General features: G+C 41.3%; 1 protein-coding gene across 1 annotated transcript in view; it reads left to right on the top strand.

The window, feature by feature from the left end:
• The window catches only part of LOC311003122 (glutamate receptor ionotropic, delta-1-like), a gene marked incomplete at both ends in the record, with an annotated part of 637,202 nt that overhangs the window by 939 nt on the left and 619,225 nt on the right, over positions 1–17,038 (top strand). The window lies entirely within an intron of this gene.

Below are 17,038 nucleotides of genomic sequence, written 5' to 3'. Positions count from 1 at the left end.
AAAGCCCCGTCGGCCTCAGCTCCACTCATCTCCTCTGATATTAGTCAAGTCACTTCTCCTTTTTCTTTAGTAAAAGCGGGAGTTGAGGGAGGATTGGAGCAGATTCATGGAGACACCACGGACTGATCACACACACATATACACACATACACTCTGCACTGCACGCACTTTCCATATAAACTCCCCAATTTGCCTCTAATTCCACTTAGAGGCGCCACTTCGGCCGGAGATGATTGGATACAGCGGGCGACTGGAGGAGAGTCGTTCAGTCAGTTTAGAGAAGGATGAGGAAATATATTTTATCTTATATAAAAACACATTATATGTTATATTTTCTGCACACACACACACACACACACACACACACACACACACACACACACACACACACACACACACACACACACACACACACACTGATAATCATCCACAAGTCCGATGTTTCAGATCTGCGCTGCAGCTCAGTCCATCAAACGCGGCCAGAGGCAGCACTGCGGTGGCCTGTGTGGTTCAGCCAGGAAAAGGGGAAGAGGGAAGAGGAGGAGGAGGAGGAGGAAGCGGATAGGGTGGGAGAGGGGGGAGGAGGAGGAGGAGGAGGAGGAGGAGGAGGAGGAGGGGGGTCAGAGCCATTCAGCTAAAAAGAAAGAATACACTTCCCATTTCAAGCTGAAACCCAGAGTCTCCATGATGGGAAGACGTCAGGTCCAGATCTGATAGAAACAGAAACATCATTTACAGATAAATCCTCATGCTGTGTTCATGTGGAGCAGTGTGAGTCTCTGTGGTATATTGATGTGTTGATGAAAAGAAGGGATCACCGCTGACACGTCTTCGCTTGTATTCAAAAAAGAAGTTTACAAGAAGAAGAACAGTGTAGCCTACAAAAATGCCGAATCGTGGAGCATCTCTGGTGCCAATGTGAGATCTCTCTCTCTTGGCCTAAACCCCAAACCTTATATATGTTTTCTAGAACTCCACCTTTTTCCAATATAAGGATAGGTTTGTCCAAGATGGTCAGACAAAGACAGGATCTATAAACAGAATCTAACCTATACCTTCTGACATTTAACCTCTTGACCAAGCTAACTTAAACATAGATACAGTGTCAAGTATCCCCCAAAAACTATGACCCACAGAGATGGGTAGATGACAAGAAACACATTTCTCAGGGTACATTCCACACTACTGCTAGACACCTAATCTAAACATATGCTGTAAATGTATGCATGTGCCTTTTCTCTCTTGTAACATCTGCATTTATTTATATTTATTCCATTTAACTATAAACTGTTACTTATCACAAATGAAGTTCCTATCCAAATAGTGAATGATCTCTGACCTATCCCTTAACTTTTAGGCTAAGAAAACACCATGAAAAACACAAGATAATTCAAGATATTAAAGCAAAAAAGCTCAGGTGGATAATACACTACATCTCTCTGTCTAATTATAAAATAATCTTTATTTGTGGACGTTCGCTGGAAATAAAAAGCTGCTGCTGCACGTCGAGGAAACACCTCGGTTTATCCTCCTCCTCCATCGTGTTGAGTCTCAGACCAGAGACGGAGCGAGGGATGATGATGATGGAGTGGATGCATGGGCAGATGGACGGATACTTCACTGTCCCTCTGGATTCAGATTCAGTCTGCACATGGAAACAACAACAGAGAACAGTGATACCAGATTACGGAGAACACAGAACAGTAAATACAAGATACAACAAATCAGTCGGCCGACGCCAAACGGAGCGAACCACCAGACTCCTCTACTATACGGCCTTCGAGCATAAAGTCCATTCATTCATCTCAGAGGCTGTTGAGGAGTTTTGCACCAGTTTCTTTGCTTTTATTTTTTGTCAGAGTCAGCTGGAAACCTTACAGTCGATACAGAATATGTGTCAGTGTGAGGAGGAAACCTGCTGCGCTCGTGGCTGCAGCGAAGCTCCTGCTTGTCCAGATGATGCACTAACATGACTCCAGCTCAACGACGATGTGACGTGTGACTCTTGTTGGATGAACTGTATGTGTGTACAGTGCGTTTGTTGCAGTCGGGGCAGTGGATCCCTGCAGATTCTTGCAGTACAAATCACAGCTTGTAGCTCGGAGACCTGCAAACTCCCTCCAGTGATACAGCAGGAAGAGGAGGAGGAGGAGGAGGGAAGCCTCACTCAGCCCATGCATGCTCACATCTTCTTTGCCACTGCAAAAACTCAAAATCTTTCAAAGAATATTTGTCGTATTTCTTGTCAAAATGTTTCATTTCTAGTCAAAACTAATCTCTTTCCACTTAAAATAAGACTCATCACCTAAAAATGTACTTGTTTTTAGAAGAAAGAAAAGAGAAGAGAAGAAAAACTTGCTCCACTATCAGATTTTTCTACTTATTTCAAGTGAAAATCTGCTTGAAAGAAGTAAAAAGTGTCTAAAAACAAGCTACTTTTTAATGTGATGAGTCTTATTTTAAGTGTAATTAGATTTGTTTTGACTAGAAATAAGACAAATATTCTTGGTAAGATTTTGAATTTTTGTAGTGTGCAGATCCAGCAGCACACGTTTCTGCTCTTCACACATTGAAAGTCTTGATTTTCCACAGGTTTGGACTTGGCAAAACAGATTTTTTTACACATCCATACATCCATACAATACATATAGGCTACAATTCACCGGTCGCTCTGCCATAACCAACAGATTCTCTGTGGTTTGAAACTCCCAACAGTGTTGTGTAAAAAAAAAAAAAAAAAACCTTCTGGGGAAGTAATCCACCATGTTATAAAGCAACAACCTTCCCCCTGGCACGGTGTTCAGATGGCTTTGTGCAGAACCTTCAAAGCTTTTGAAGCGAATCCATTGTTTTGTTAAACTCCACCAGAACACTGGGTTCTCCTGTTCATGCTCTGACTTTTTAGTAGCCGAGTGCTTTCTACCGTTTCCTGCGATGCCATCAAGAATTTATTTAAAGGGATAGTTAAACCCAAGATTGAAATTTCATTTCTCATTATCTACTCCCCCTCATGTGGACTAAGGGCTGGGAGAAGTTTCAGAGTCCTCCGTGGCTTCTCTGAGTTACAGGGGGTCTCGGTGTAGCAGTGCATGTCCATATAACGGTTGCAAATGGATACCAACTGTCTTCGTAACAAAAAGACACACCAAAAAACATCAAAATACCTCTTGTATGTAATGTCCGTCTTGTATTGAAGCCCCGAAATGCAAAATTGTCCCGAAAAAATAAATAAGTCTATATTTCAAGCTTGTTATATAGTGGAAGCTTCTCGAAGCTCCTCTTCCCGGTTCGAAATTTGACGAACTGGGAAGAGGAGCTTCTTCTACAAACAAGCTTGAAATATAGACTTGTTTAATTTTTTTGGGACAATTTTGCATTTCGGGGCTTCAATACAAGAGGGACATTACATACGAGCAGCATGGAGGTATCTGGATGTTTTTTGGTGTGTCTTTTTGTTACGAAGACAGTTGGTATCCATTTGCAACCGTTATATGGACATGCACTGCTACGCCGAGACCCCCTGTAACTCAGAGAAGCCACGGAGGACTCTGAAACTTCTCCCAGCCCTTAGTCCACATGAGGGGGAGGAGATAATGAGTGAAATTTCAATTTTGGGTGAACTTAACTATCCCTTTTAAACCCTCCGGCGGCTGGCTTTACTTCGGCTGCGTGACAGTTGATGTGTGGATGCAGAAATGTGCAGAACAAACAGCTCCTCCGTCGCTGCTCTTCATTGTTGTAAGCGAGCCCCTCGACCCCGAGCCGACTGACAGTCTGACTCTGACTTGGCAGCGCAACGTGACGCGGCAGAGCTGAGATCAGATGTGACAGTTGTTCCAACCTCAGCCCCTGTAAACCCCCTGCCTGAGCATCTGTCTCGTCCAGCGGCGCGGCCTTATCGTCTGTGACATATCCCGGTTTGTTTGTCCCTTCCTGTCCTCGGTGGCAGGCAAGTGGGTGTCGCAGGGCGCTGGGTCTGTAAAAGAGCTGATACAGAGAGAAAAATGTGGAACGGGGACCTTCAGTCGACCTGCATGAGTCGTCCTCTGACCCCACTGCTGCCCTACAAAGGCAAAGTGCAGTATCTGTCAAAATGCCAAACTGAGAAAAACAGCTTTTTGTGTTTTTCATTGTCAGGTTTAAGCATCAAATTATGAATAACTACCAAGTCTATAATTGATCAGATAAAGCTGGACTGAATTAAATGTATTTTGTAGTTTGTCTTGCTGACCAATTTTGACCGTTTTATGGCAGATAACTGCACTTTTGCCTTGGTTTTGGTGCAGATACGGCACTTGGCCTTGGTTTTACTCCAATGGAATTATAGAGTAAATTATAAAATGTATAACATTTTATTTTCAGGCCATTAATTACGTAATAATGTCAAGAAATAGCCAAGAAATAACAAGTAATAGCGTCATAATGTCTAGAAATAGTCTAGAAATAACGGTCAATGTCATAGTAATGTAGAGAAATACAGCCAAGAAGTAACGATTGATTGTGTAGAAAAAGCCGAGAAATAACTGGGACGATTGCAAGGACTTGGTGGAGAAAAATGTTGGCCTTCCCTAAAAATTCAAAGCGTGAAAAGCACGAGTCATCTTTTGCCTTTCTGAGAAACATGACATTACTATGAAATTGGCCGTTATTTCTAGGCTATTTCTTGACATTACAATGCAATCATTACAATGGTTATTTCTTGATATTATCATGTAATTAGCAACCTGTAAATTAAAGTGTTACCGTACTCTTTGCAGATACTGCACTTTGCCTTGGTTTCACAGTGCTTTTTTGGATGGACAGCAAAATAAAACGCCCAATAACTCTGGAAGATTTAGCAGTACCAATATCAAATTCTACCAGATTGAAGAGAATATGCCACACTTTTGATTGGTCAAGAAAAAAAAAAAGAATTGAAAAAATGCAGATATTGCTCTTTGCCTTTATAGGGCAGCACTTATCGCCTTCATGTGCATCGGTGGTTGAAGTTCGTGCGCTGTTTGAGGTTTGCAGGTTTTCTCCTCATCCGATCACAACAGCAGCTGGTTTCTCTAATTAGTCCCGCCCCCCTGTTCTTTGGTTGAATGTGTATAAATCAGTGAAAGCAGCTGCTGTGTGTGTGTGTGTTTTTGTCTCGGTGTCTGCCAGTGGAAAGCAGGAGGACTGTCAGTTTGTCTGATTGAAGGTCAGGGCCAGGAGCCGCAAACAGGAGGAAACACGGCTCCAATCAATTCTGGCCTTTAATTAAATATCAGATATCAAGCTGTCAGCGGCGGGCCACGTCTGATGCGGCGCTCTCGGGAGCTTTATGACATCATCTCTGTCCAGAAAAAGACCTCCAGAGGTAGAGGCGTCATGACGAAGGGAAACCTCAGTCCTGCGTGTGATTATACTGAAGACTTTGTGGTGTTTTAGGGAACTAGATTGACCTTTGACTCGAGCCATATCCAACACATCTTACAGGAATAGTTCACCAAAAAATGAAATTCAGTCATTAGTGACTCATATATAATAGGGCCCGACAGAAAAACGTCCATAAAACTACACAAAAACCATTTAATATTCCTCCACACTGCTCGTCCACTGCAATCCAAGTGTCCTGAAGGGATGTAGTCCAGAGTTTACTGGAAAAAACGTCATTTAGGACATTTTTACAGCCTAAATAGTCCTACACTGCAAAAACTCAACATCTTTCCAATAATATTTGTCTTCTTTCTTGTGAAAATGTCTCAATTTTAGTCAATACTAACCTCTTTCCACTTGAAATAAGACTCATCACCTAAAAATTAACTTGTTTTTAGATAATTTTCACTTGAAATAAGTAGAAAAATCTGCCAGTGAAAGCAAGTTTTTTGTGCTTGTAATAAAAAAGGAAAACTTGATCCACTGTCAGATTTTTCTACTTATTTCAAGTGAAAATATAAAAGTGTATAAAATATATAATATAAAAGTAAAAACGTGTCTAAAACAAGCTACTTTTTAATGTGTAGAGTCTTATTTTCAGTGGAAAGAGATTAGTTTTGACTAGAAATGACATTTTGACTAGAAATAAGACAAATGTTCTTGGTAAGAGGTTGAGTTTTTGCAGTGTAAGCACTCTCATGTTCACGTGATGCACGCGGACTTAACCGGATTTCCCTAAATGAGGTTGTTACGGGTAAACTCTGGACTATCTCCCTTCAGGACACTTGGATAATTGCAGTGGACGAGCAGTGTGGAGGAATATTAAATGCTTTTTATGTCGTTTTATGGACGTTTTTGTGTGACGTGAGTTACTAATGACTAAATTTCAATTTTTTGGTGAACTATTCCTTTAATGACAACAGTTTGTTTCTCGGCCGTGTGTCGCCTTAGCTTTTCTACCGTTTGGTTTCAGTCGGTTTCAGAGTTGTGTTGATTATTTTACCTGCATTACACAAGATGCAGGTGTTGTTTTTGCAGAGATGTTTTAGGCTTCCTATTACCAGGTTGGTTTTCCCACTTTCAACGATACATATTTAAGTTTTTCTGGCCACCAGAGGGCAGAGGAGATGCCGAAACAACCTGACGGATTCAGTTTTGATGTTGTATCACCTCCTGAAGTTGTTAATGATGAACCTCCGACTCAGCCTCTAAGACTTTCAGCTGTGTTAGTCTGTATAATCAGTGAACAGTGGCTTTATCAAAGCTGCTGCTGAGTTTAATGAGAGCGCTATGATGGAGAGAATCCTCTGTGGGTTCAACACTCTCACATTACACATACACACATTTTAATCTATTTTTTTCTTCATCTTTTTTTTTTTTTTTTTTTTTTTACAATGCAGCTTTAAAAAGGAAAGAAGTTAATCAGTGTGTTTTCAGTTTACTGCCCCTCTAAGGTGCGTGCGTGCGTGACTCAGAAGCATTTACAACCTCAGACGTTCAAGAGAGAGGAACCGTGTTAAACTCTTGAATGCTAATGCACAAACTGTCGCGTGTACGTGTTACTAAGAAAGATCTCAGATTAAAATTCTATGGAGCTGTCGGGTCTCTGTGAATCACTCCTACAACATCTTCATCATCATCCTCAGCAGCAGCAGTCATAGTGGGGCCACTCTTCCTCCTCCTCCTTCTCTTCAGCAGTATCTGTAAAAATGCCAAACTTTGTGTTTTTCATTGTCAGGTTTTAAGCATCAAATTATGAATAACTACCAAGTCTATAATTGATTAGATAAAGATGGACTGAATTAAATGTATTTTGTAGTTTGTCTTTCTGACCAATTTTGACCGTTTTATGGCAGATAACTGCACTTTTGCCTTGGTTTTGGTGCAGATACGGCACTTTGGCTTGGTTTTCCTCCAATGGAATTATAGAGTAAATTATAAAACGTATAACCCTTTAATTTACAGGCCATTAATTATGTAATAATGTCAAGAAATAGCCAAGAAATAACAAGTAATAGCGTCATAATGTCTAGAAATAGTCTAGAAATAACGGTCAATTTCATAGTAATGTAGAGAAATACAGCCAAGAAGTAACGATTGATTGTGTAGAAATAGCCCAGAAATATCTGGGACGATTGCAAGGACTTGGTGGTGGAGAAAAAATGTTGGCCTTCCCAAAAAATTCAAAGCGTGAAAAGCATGAGTCATCTTTTGCCTTTATGAGAAACATGACATTATACTATGAAATTGGCCGTTATTTCTAGGCTATTTCTTGACATTACAATGCAATGAATTGTTATTTCTTGGCTATGTCTTGATATTATCACGTAATTAGCGACCTGTAAATTAAAGGGTTACCGTAGGGAGTACAGTACTCTTCAGTACTGCACTTTGTCTTGGTTTCACAGTGCTTTGTTGGATGGACAGCAAAATAAAACGCCCAATAACTCTGGAAATTTTAGCACTACCAATATCAAATTCTACCAGATTGAAGAGAATAAGCCACACTTTTGATTGAAAAAAAAAATGCGGTAACACTTTACTTGAATATGTGTTCATAAGACTGACATAACACTGTCATAACAATCAATGAATACTTATGACAGCTGTCGTTAAGTGTCATTCGGTAAGTTATGTCACTTTTGATGCAAAGTTGACATTGTTTGAGATGTTCCTTGTTATGAGAACTTAACATAATTTTTTAAAGTTTGTCCATTAGGTCTGCTATGACAGTTTAAATTGTCTTTATGTCAAGTTGTCAGAACAAAAACATCTCAAATAATGTCAACTTTGCATCAAAAGTGACATAAATTACCGAATGACACTTAACGACAGCTGTCAGAAGTATTCATTGATGCTAATGCACAAACTGTGCTTTAGCATGTGCTTTTGATGCAAAGTTGACATTATTTGAGATGATAAGTATTCATTGATGTTTATGACAGTGTTATGTCAATCTTATGAATACCTATTCAAGTGTTACCAAAAATGCAGATGCTGCACTTTGCCTTTGTAGGGCAGCGTTGCCCTATGGGCTGTTCTGCCGGTCCTCAGTCTAAACGCCCCTCAGGCCAAAACGGATAACAAGTCACTTTCCATAAGAAAACCAGACCAGGAGAGATTACCCCCCGTCCCGTCCTGTCCCGTCCCGTGAGCCGGGCGGCTGATGAGTGGTGATTTACGGCAGAAGAGGAGGAGGAAGGAGAGATAGATAGAGAGAGAGAGATGGAGAGAGATGGAGAGAAGCTCTGCTCATCCCGTCAGCGGCGGTTTGGATGGAGGCAAGCTCGCTCTGCAGGAATCCAATCTGTTTGAGGCTGGCGGTGGCAAATGAACAGCTGCGGCCTCTTCTCGCCCCGCCACTAAACAAGATAAAGTAACCCAGTTAGGGAGAAGCGCGAGCGGCTCCCCGCACTGTCTCAGCAACGACTTAGCCAGACCATTTACCTCCACCACCTGCACGCACACACACACACACACACACACACACACACACACACACACACACACACACACACACACACACACACACACACACACACACACACACACACACACACACACACACACACACACACACACAGAGCCGTCCAGATGCAGCAGAGCCGTCTCCGTCTTCCTAACATAATGCAGCAGCAGCCGCCCTCACACTGCAAAAACTCAAAATCTTACCAAGAATATTTGTCTTATTTCTAGTCAAAATTTAATTTCTAGTCAAAACAAATCTCATTCTACTTAAAATAAGACTCATCACATTAAAAAGCAGCTTGTTTTTAGACACTTTTTACTTATTTCAAGCTGATTTTTACTTGAAATAAGTAGAAAATCTGACAGTGGATCAAGTTTTTCTTTCTTACGTATTACAAGCACAAAAAACTTGCTTTAACTGGCAGATTTTTCTACTTATTTCAAGTGAAAATTAGTTTGAAACAAGTGAAAATGATCTAAAAACAAGTTAATTTATAGGTGATGAGTCTTATTTTAAGTGAAAAGAGATTAGTTTTGACTAGAAATGAGACATTTTGACAAGAAATAAGACACATATTCTTTGAAAGATTTTGAGCTTTTGCAGTGCAGGCAGTGGGTTGAATAAATGTGGCGTGTAGCTGAGTGTTTGACCCGGAGAGGGCTTTTATAAAATGCTCAATGTACAGAACCCGGAGAGTTTCCTTCCTCAGGACCGGTCGGTCGGACTGAGCCTCGGTCTCTGGAGGATGAAGCTGCTGCTGCTGCTGATATTTTATACTAAATCTGAGTGCAGCTGCCTGATGTTGTTGTTTTGGTCTGAGTGAGTGGAGCCTCTGAAAAGTTCATGAGACATTAAAAGTTTGTTTCCCTGGACTGAGACTGAACCCGGTCCTGGTTTAGTCCATTAGTTCAGAAAAGTTCAAAAAGCTCCACGACGGTCTGTTGTTGTCAAGACGATGTTTAGGTTCACTTGAGGAGAAAGAAAGAGAGAAAGAAAGAGAGAAAGAAAGAGGGGGCTGTGAAATTGTGTCATGGTGCTTTTAATACTTTTTATTTATAGAGCACTTCAAACACACTTTACATGACTAATGAGGTGAGTTAAGGAGGAAGAGGTGAGATCAGAGCAGCGCAGAGTTTAAAGCTCTGAAGGTCTGGTGCTCGGTCTGCGGGGACGGGAGGAAGAGGAGGAGGAGGAGGAGGAAGAGGAGGAGGAGGAAGATTGATGAGGGTGTTTGTGTGGAGAAGAGGAGGACGAGGAGTGTGATTTGTGCAGGACAGATGTTGCAGGAGTTGTGATTTAGTTCTTATGATGCTTTTGTGAGCTGCTGAACACTGTGGGTCAGTTATTCTGTCTCAGACTTGATGGTTGTGTATCTTGAATTAAAGGAATAGTTCACCAAAAAATTAAATTCACCCTCATGTAGTTTTTTATTCCTCAAAGTGCATCTGGAGACCCGGGAGGCCGGTTCCTAGTCCAATGGAAACTTTATATGAGAGTAATAGGGCCCGACACAAAAACGTCCATAAACCTACACAAAAACCATTTAATATTCCTCCACACTGCTCGTCCACTGCAATCCAAGTGTCCAGAAGGGAGATAGTCCAGAGTTTACTGGAAACTACCTCATTTAGGCAAGTCTGGTCAAGTCTGTGTGCACCGCGTGACTGTTGAGGCTGTAAAAATTTCCTAAATGAGGTAGTTTCCAGTAAACTCTGGACTATCTCCCTTCAGGACACTTGGATTGCAGTGGACGAGCAGTGTGGAGGAATATTAAATGGTTGTTGTGTAGTTTTATGGACGTTTTTGTGTTGGGCCCTAAGGATTTCGTTGGACTAGGAACCGGCCTCCCGGGTCTCCAGATGCACTTTGAGGAATAAAAAACTACTCCGGAGTATTCATCAGCATGAGGGGGAGGCAATAATGACTAATGAATTTCATTTTTTGGGGGGAACTATTCCTTTAATAATTGAAAATCTAAGTCACTTTCCTCAAAACATCCCAGAATCCTCTGTTTATTTACAAGGCAACAATAAAACACTCTCACTGTGGCCTGGGACTCAAAGTTTTTAAAATCTCTCTGTGGGAAAATTTGAATTCATCCTAATGAAATAATTTTAATCTGTTTTCTTTCCTTCCCGGAGGCGGAAGAGTTATTAGCTGCTGTGTTTCGTCACATCTCACCTGAGTCTGAGTCTGAGTCTCTGCTGCTGCTGCTGTGTTTTCATTCTCTTTGTTCAGCTGCTTGTACTTCCTCTTCCTTCCAGATAAACCCAGGTGGATTGTCGTCATTTTTCTAAAATTATAATCGCGTCCTAATTACTGGTGTGTTTCGCTGCAGATACTGAAGGTTTAACACTCCACTTAGCTACTACGTGTGATTATCTTTGTGTTGTCTGAGTCTTAATTTAAAGTTTTTCCATTGCAGCTTCTCATACAAGTTAGATTGATTCTGCACGGTGGTGGTGGTGGTGGTGGTGGTGACGATGTTCAACAGTTTAGCAGCAGCTGCAGACTTATATCGAATTATCTCCCGAGTGGAACGACGAGTCTTGTATAAAGTTATTTGTTACGTGAGCCAAAGTGGAGGAGGTAATCTCAGCAGATGCACATTTCATTTGCATTAGGCTGCTGCTGCTGCTGCTGCTGCTGCTGCTGCTGCTGGTTATTGGCAGAGTGACAGCTCAGGATCTCACATCTGTCAGTGTTTATGTGTATGTGTGTGACGTCTGACGGTCCAGAAACAGAGTTTGTGTTGTGAAAGAAGGAATTTACAACCGGTGAACGAGGCTGCTCTCCCTCCTCCTGTCGGTGTTGTTGTTTCCTGCAGGTCACAGACCTACAACATTACTTATTTGGGCTGTTTAATCATGATAATAGCTCTGCTCTGCTCTGCTCTGCTCTGCTCACCACTGGCCCGATGCTTCGTTTGGACTCAGGGGGGATAAAAAAAAAAAAAATGTCGTCCAAAATCCTGCATCTTATAAATCTTGGAGGAGTTGTTGTTGTTGTACTTTGTGTTTTGCAGCATTTTAAGGCTCCACATTATTCATTTTGCTTATTAAATCTCCCTCTGGCTCAGGCTCAGAATCATTTAGACTGGTGGTTAAACAGAGTGAGTGTGAAAGAAAAACACCTGACCCCGCTTGGCCGGCGACGGCAGCTTCTCCATTTCATCTTTTACTGATGATGTTCGATTGACAAGCTTTGGATTTAAATCTCTAAAACAACAAGATTTAAAGCTGTTTTAACCACATATAGATGGTTTCTATGGTGTGAATCAGAATTAGACGGCAGCTTCATTATTTACTGATGATGTTCGATTGACAAGCTTTGGATTTAAATCCCTAAAAAAGCTGTTTTTATCACATATAGATGGTTTCTATTGTGTGAAATCAGAATAAGACGGCAGCTTCTCTATTTCATCCTTTACTGACAATGTTCAATTGACAAGCTTTGGATTTAAATCTCTAAAAACAACAAGATTTAGAGCTGTTTTAACCACATATAGATGGTTTCTATTGTGTGAAATCAGAATTAGACAGTCACTTCTCTATTTCATCCTTTACTGATGATGTTCGATTGACAAGCTTTGGATTTAAATCTCTAAAACAACAAGATTTACAGCTGTTTTACCCACATATAGATGGTTTCTATTGTGTGAGGCAGAATTAGACTTACCTCTCTCATTAGTATTCATGTCGAGGCGCTAAGTAATCAGGTCGTCACCTCTCGGTGGGAGGGAGAGACCTTTTCAATGCCCCTGTCAAGTAAAATGTAAAAGACAAAGAATAATTTGTGTGGTGGTGTCCAGTGGTCTGCTGCTGCTGCTGCTGCTGCTGCTGCTGCTCCAACTCCCTGGTGGTTTTAACTAGCAGTGATTTGCCACTGGGCAGCTTAAAAGATAAATGACACCTCTTGTATCACCACTGATTAAGCCCTTAATAGGAATGGATCTGCTGAGTGATGAGAGGGAGAAGGCCGGTGAGTTTAAAAGCATCGACAGCGTGCAGAAATTTCCATCGATTGAAGGGTGAAAGAGTAAAAAAAAAAGGAAGAAGAAAAAAGAAGAAGATCCTTTTCAGATTTCCTCCTCCTTCTCGGTATCAAAGTTAAAGTCCCGGCCTGTAGAATATACCGACACCTATGAATGGCAGTCATGGACATTCTGTGTACTCTGTTCTAGAGATGACTGACAGTCTCTTTATTTGGCTTCCCTCTCCACAGAGCTGAGTGACTGAGTGAGTGAGGCCGCTCTCTCCAACAGACCAGTATAGTATATTTGTCCACGGCTGCAGCCTGTCAGGAAAAAAGAAAAGGAAAAGAAACTGTGAATCGTCTTCCACAATTATATCCAGGTTTCTCTCTTTTGAAAAAAAATCCTCTTTTATTTCTTTGTGTCAGACTGGATCTTGGAGTCGCTGTCCTTGGTGCTGAAAGGAGCAGAGCAGCTCAGTGGTGGAGGCTCGACTCTGTCCGTGGTGCTGAAAGAAAGAAAGAAAGAAAGAAAGGCGGTTAAAATCAAGTAGACAAAGATATTTAGTATGAAATCAGCAGCAGTGTTGAATATCTGAGGTCTTTTATATGAGTATTTCCATTTTCTGCCTTTGATTGTTGCACATTCGTTTCACAGCTATACGGATATTGTTACGGTTTGATTTATGCAGTGAGTTTTGAAATATGGAATAGATGATTCGGTTTATACAAACCTCCGCAGAGATGAAGATGTCCAAGAACATGAGATAGACGAACCACCTGCACACTGACATGGACTCATGCATATACAAATCAAAATGTTGGATATTCTGGCTTTACATGGTTAGTTTTTTAACTTGACGCCACGATTGCTGCAGTGATATATTCATATTGATGTGTCTGTATTGTTTTGTAAACTCCGTGGTGTCTATTTTGTTGAATTGTTAGACATTATGTAGACATTTAAAGGGATAGTTCACCCAAAATTCAAATTTCACTCATTATCTACTCACCCTCATGTGGACTAAGGGCTGGGAGAAGTTTCAGAGTCCTCCGTGCCTTCTCGGAGTTACAGCGGGGCTCCGCGCAGCAGTATTTGTCCATATAGGCTAATGATTGTGAATGGTGCTCACTTTTCTTCGTAACAAAAAGACACACCAAAAAACATCCAAATACCTCCATGCTGCTCGTCTGTAATGTCCCTCTTGTATTGAAGCCCCGACATGAGAAATTGTTCCGCCGGTCAGTGCACTGACACAGGAAAAGCAGTGAACTGAGACACTGGGAGCTTCTGCTACAAACAAGCTTAAAATATAGACTTATTTAATTTTTTTTCAGAACAATTTCTCATGTCGGGGCTTCAATACAAGACGGACATTACAGACGAGCAGTATGGAGGTATTTGGATGTTTTTTGGTGTGTCTTTTTGGACGAAGAACAACTATTATATGGACAAATACTGCTGCGCGGACCCCCCCGTAACTCAGAGAAGCCACGGAGGACTCTGAAACTTCTCCCAGCCCTTAGTCCACATGAGGGTGAGTAGATAATGAGTGAAATATGAATTTTGGGTGAACTATCCCTCTAACTTGACACCATGCTTGCTGCAGTTATATATTCATATTGTTTTGTAAACTGCGTGGTGTCTATTTTGTTGAATTACTAGACATTATGGGTCGTGTGTAGACATTTAAGCCCACCTGTGAATGCTCAGTTCAGACCTGAGGCGAATCCGATGACGCTGAATGTGAAACGTGTTGTTAGCTCCAGATAAGTTACAGTAAAACCGTGTCAGTGTCACAGCGTGCGGTGGTGGTTTGTCTGTTTCAAGTCGATGTCGCACATCGACTCCACCCGAGGCCGTACACGGTTGTTTGATTGACTTCAGTAGCTGCTGTTTACTCTTTAACACACAACGCTCTACACTGACATGTAGAACAGAGCTTTATATTGTAGTTCAAGACATTTAAAGCAGGACTTTTAACATGAAATATAGAATATTATACCTTTTACTTAAGCAAAGAAAATGAATTATTTTACCACCGATGCACACAGTCATCCAAACGACATGTTTTCAACCTCACGTCTTCGTATACTGAGCTGACAGAGAAGAGAAGGTTCGGTTGCATTTGTCTACAGTAGCCTACATGTCTCAGGGCAAATGAAAGAAATTTCTCCTCCTGACATTGGAGATCACGTTAAACAGATTCATTAGGAGCAGCTTCTTCAGGTACAGGTTGTATAAGCTTGTATAATTCAACTTCAAGTAACTCAAATGAAGAAGAAAGGTTGTTTAAATACAGTAAACTCACATAGTGTCTCTGGATGAAAGTAACATATGATTTAAAGTTCATAACCCACAAGTTCAGGCGTGAGTTTAAAGAAGTAAAGAGAAATAAAATCCATTAAATCTTCTGCCATTCTGTTAGAAAATGTAGTCTACAAAATCTTTGGGTATTTTTTAATACATACAGTATATATATATTTTTGGGTTGGCAGCAGGTTGCTCATAATAAAACGAGAGGATATTGTCACCTACGGAGAGTCACTGCCTCCATAAAGGGCTTTTCCACAGATTAATCGGTGCTGCAGGAAGCCAGAGTTTATGGTGCAGAAGCTTCTAAATCCTCGAGTAAACCAGACGCTTCCTCTGAGGGGACAGGAAACCCAAACCTCCTCCATCCTTCCTTGCTTCCTTCCTTCCTTGCTTCCTTCCTTCCTTCCTTTCTTTCTTTCTTTCTTTCTTTCTTTCTTTCTTTCTTTCTTTCTTTCTTTCTTTCTTTCTTTCTTTCTTTCTTTCTTTCTTTCTTTCTTTCTGACCTGATCTGTTTCCTATCCTTCCATCTTTCTTTCCTTCCCTTTTCCCTTCCTTCTTTCAACAATCCTTTTCCCCTTCCTTCTTTCCTTCCTTCCTTCCTTCCTTCCTTCCTTCCTTCCTTCCTTCCTTCCTTCCTTCCTTCCTTCCCCTTCCTTCCTTGAACAAATCTGTTCCCTCCCTCCTTCCATCTTTCTTTCCTTCCCTTTTCCCTTTCTTCCTTCCTTTTTCCTTTCCTTCCATCCTTCCTTCCTTCCTTGAATGAATTTAATCCCTCCCTCCCTCCATCTTTCTTTCTTTCCTTCCTTCCTTCCCCTTCCTTCCTTGAACAAATCTCTTCCCTCCCTCCATCTTCTTTCCTTCCTTTTTCACTTCCTTCTTTCCGCAATCCTTTTCCTCCTCCTTCCTTCCTTCCTTCCTTCCTTCCCCTTCCTTCCTTGAACGAATCTCTTCCCTCCCTCCATCTTCTTTCCTTCCTTCCTTCCTTCCTTCCTTCCTTCTTTCCTTCCTTTGTCCTTACTTCTTCCTTCCTTTTTGACCCAATCTGTTCCCTCCCTCCTTCTATCTTTCTTTCCTTTTCCCCATCTTTCTTTCCTTCCATCTTTCCATCTTTCCTTTTGTCCTTCCTTCCTTCCTTCCTTCCTTCCTTCCTTCCTTCCTTCCTTCCTTCCTTCCTTCCTTCCTTCCTTCCTTCCTTCCTTCCTTCCTTCCTTCCTTCTTTCCCTCTGTCCTTCCTTCCTTGACCAAGGAGGACAACCGGAGGGTTACAATAACTTCAACAATCTACAATACATTTGTTTTGTTTTTTTTGCATCAGTGGCGTCAGAGTGCGTTTGGCAGCTGCAGGTTGGTGTGAAGTTTCCTGTAGCACAGGAGCGTTTTTTTTCTTTTTTTTTACATACAGTATGAAAAGGCCACGGATGCACAAATCACACTTTCACTCTCTTAACTTAAACAGGATTTCCCTTCGTTTTCTGTGGCATTTATTAGCGATTCAGCTAAGTCGCGAATTCAATAATCTGACCTTAAGGATCAAGAAGAAATGTGCAAATTTATGCTGAAATGCCAAGCGTTGCATCTTGGCACGACTTTCCATGTACAGACTGTTTCTGTCTTTGTGTGTGTGTTCTTGTAGTACAAACCCAAGAGTAGCTACATTCAGTAGTCTTTTTTATTTCTTCACCTAAAGCCCTCCTGCGAGAGTATTCGGAGACCTTAATGTCCTCGTTGTGAAACATTTCCTGATCAGTTAAAGGAAGCAAAGGCTGAATCATCTGTTTCCACATGCTGGAGCTGTAGTAGGAGGAAATTACCTTCAGGGAGGAGAGGAGGAGAGGAGAGGAGAGGAGAAACGCTGAGCTGTTTTACAAATATCAGAA

The sequence above is a fragment of the Trachurus trachurus genome (assembly GCF_905171665.1).
Source record: "Trachurus trachurus genome assembly, chromosome: 19".
NCBI classification, from domain to species: domain Eukaryota; kingdom Metazoa; phylum Chordata; class Actinopteri; order Carangiformes; family Carangidae; genus Trachurus; species Trachurus trachurus.
The sequence above is the reverse complement of the archived record's forward strand: the minus strand, read 5'-3'. Positions and strand labels throughout refer to the sequence as shown.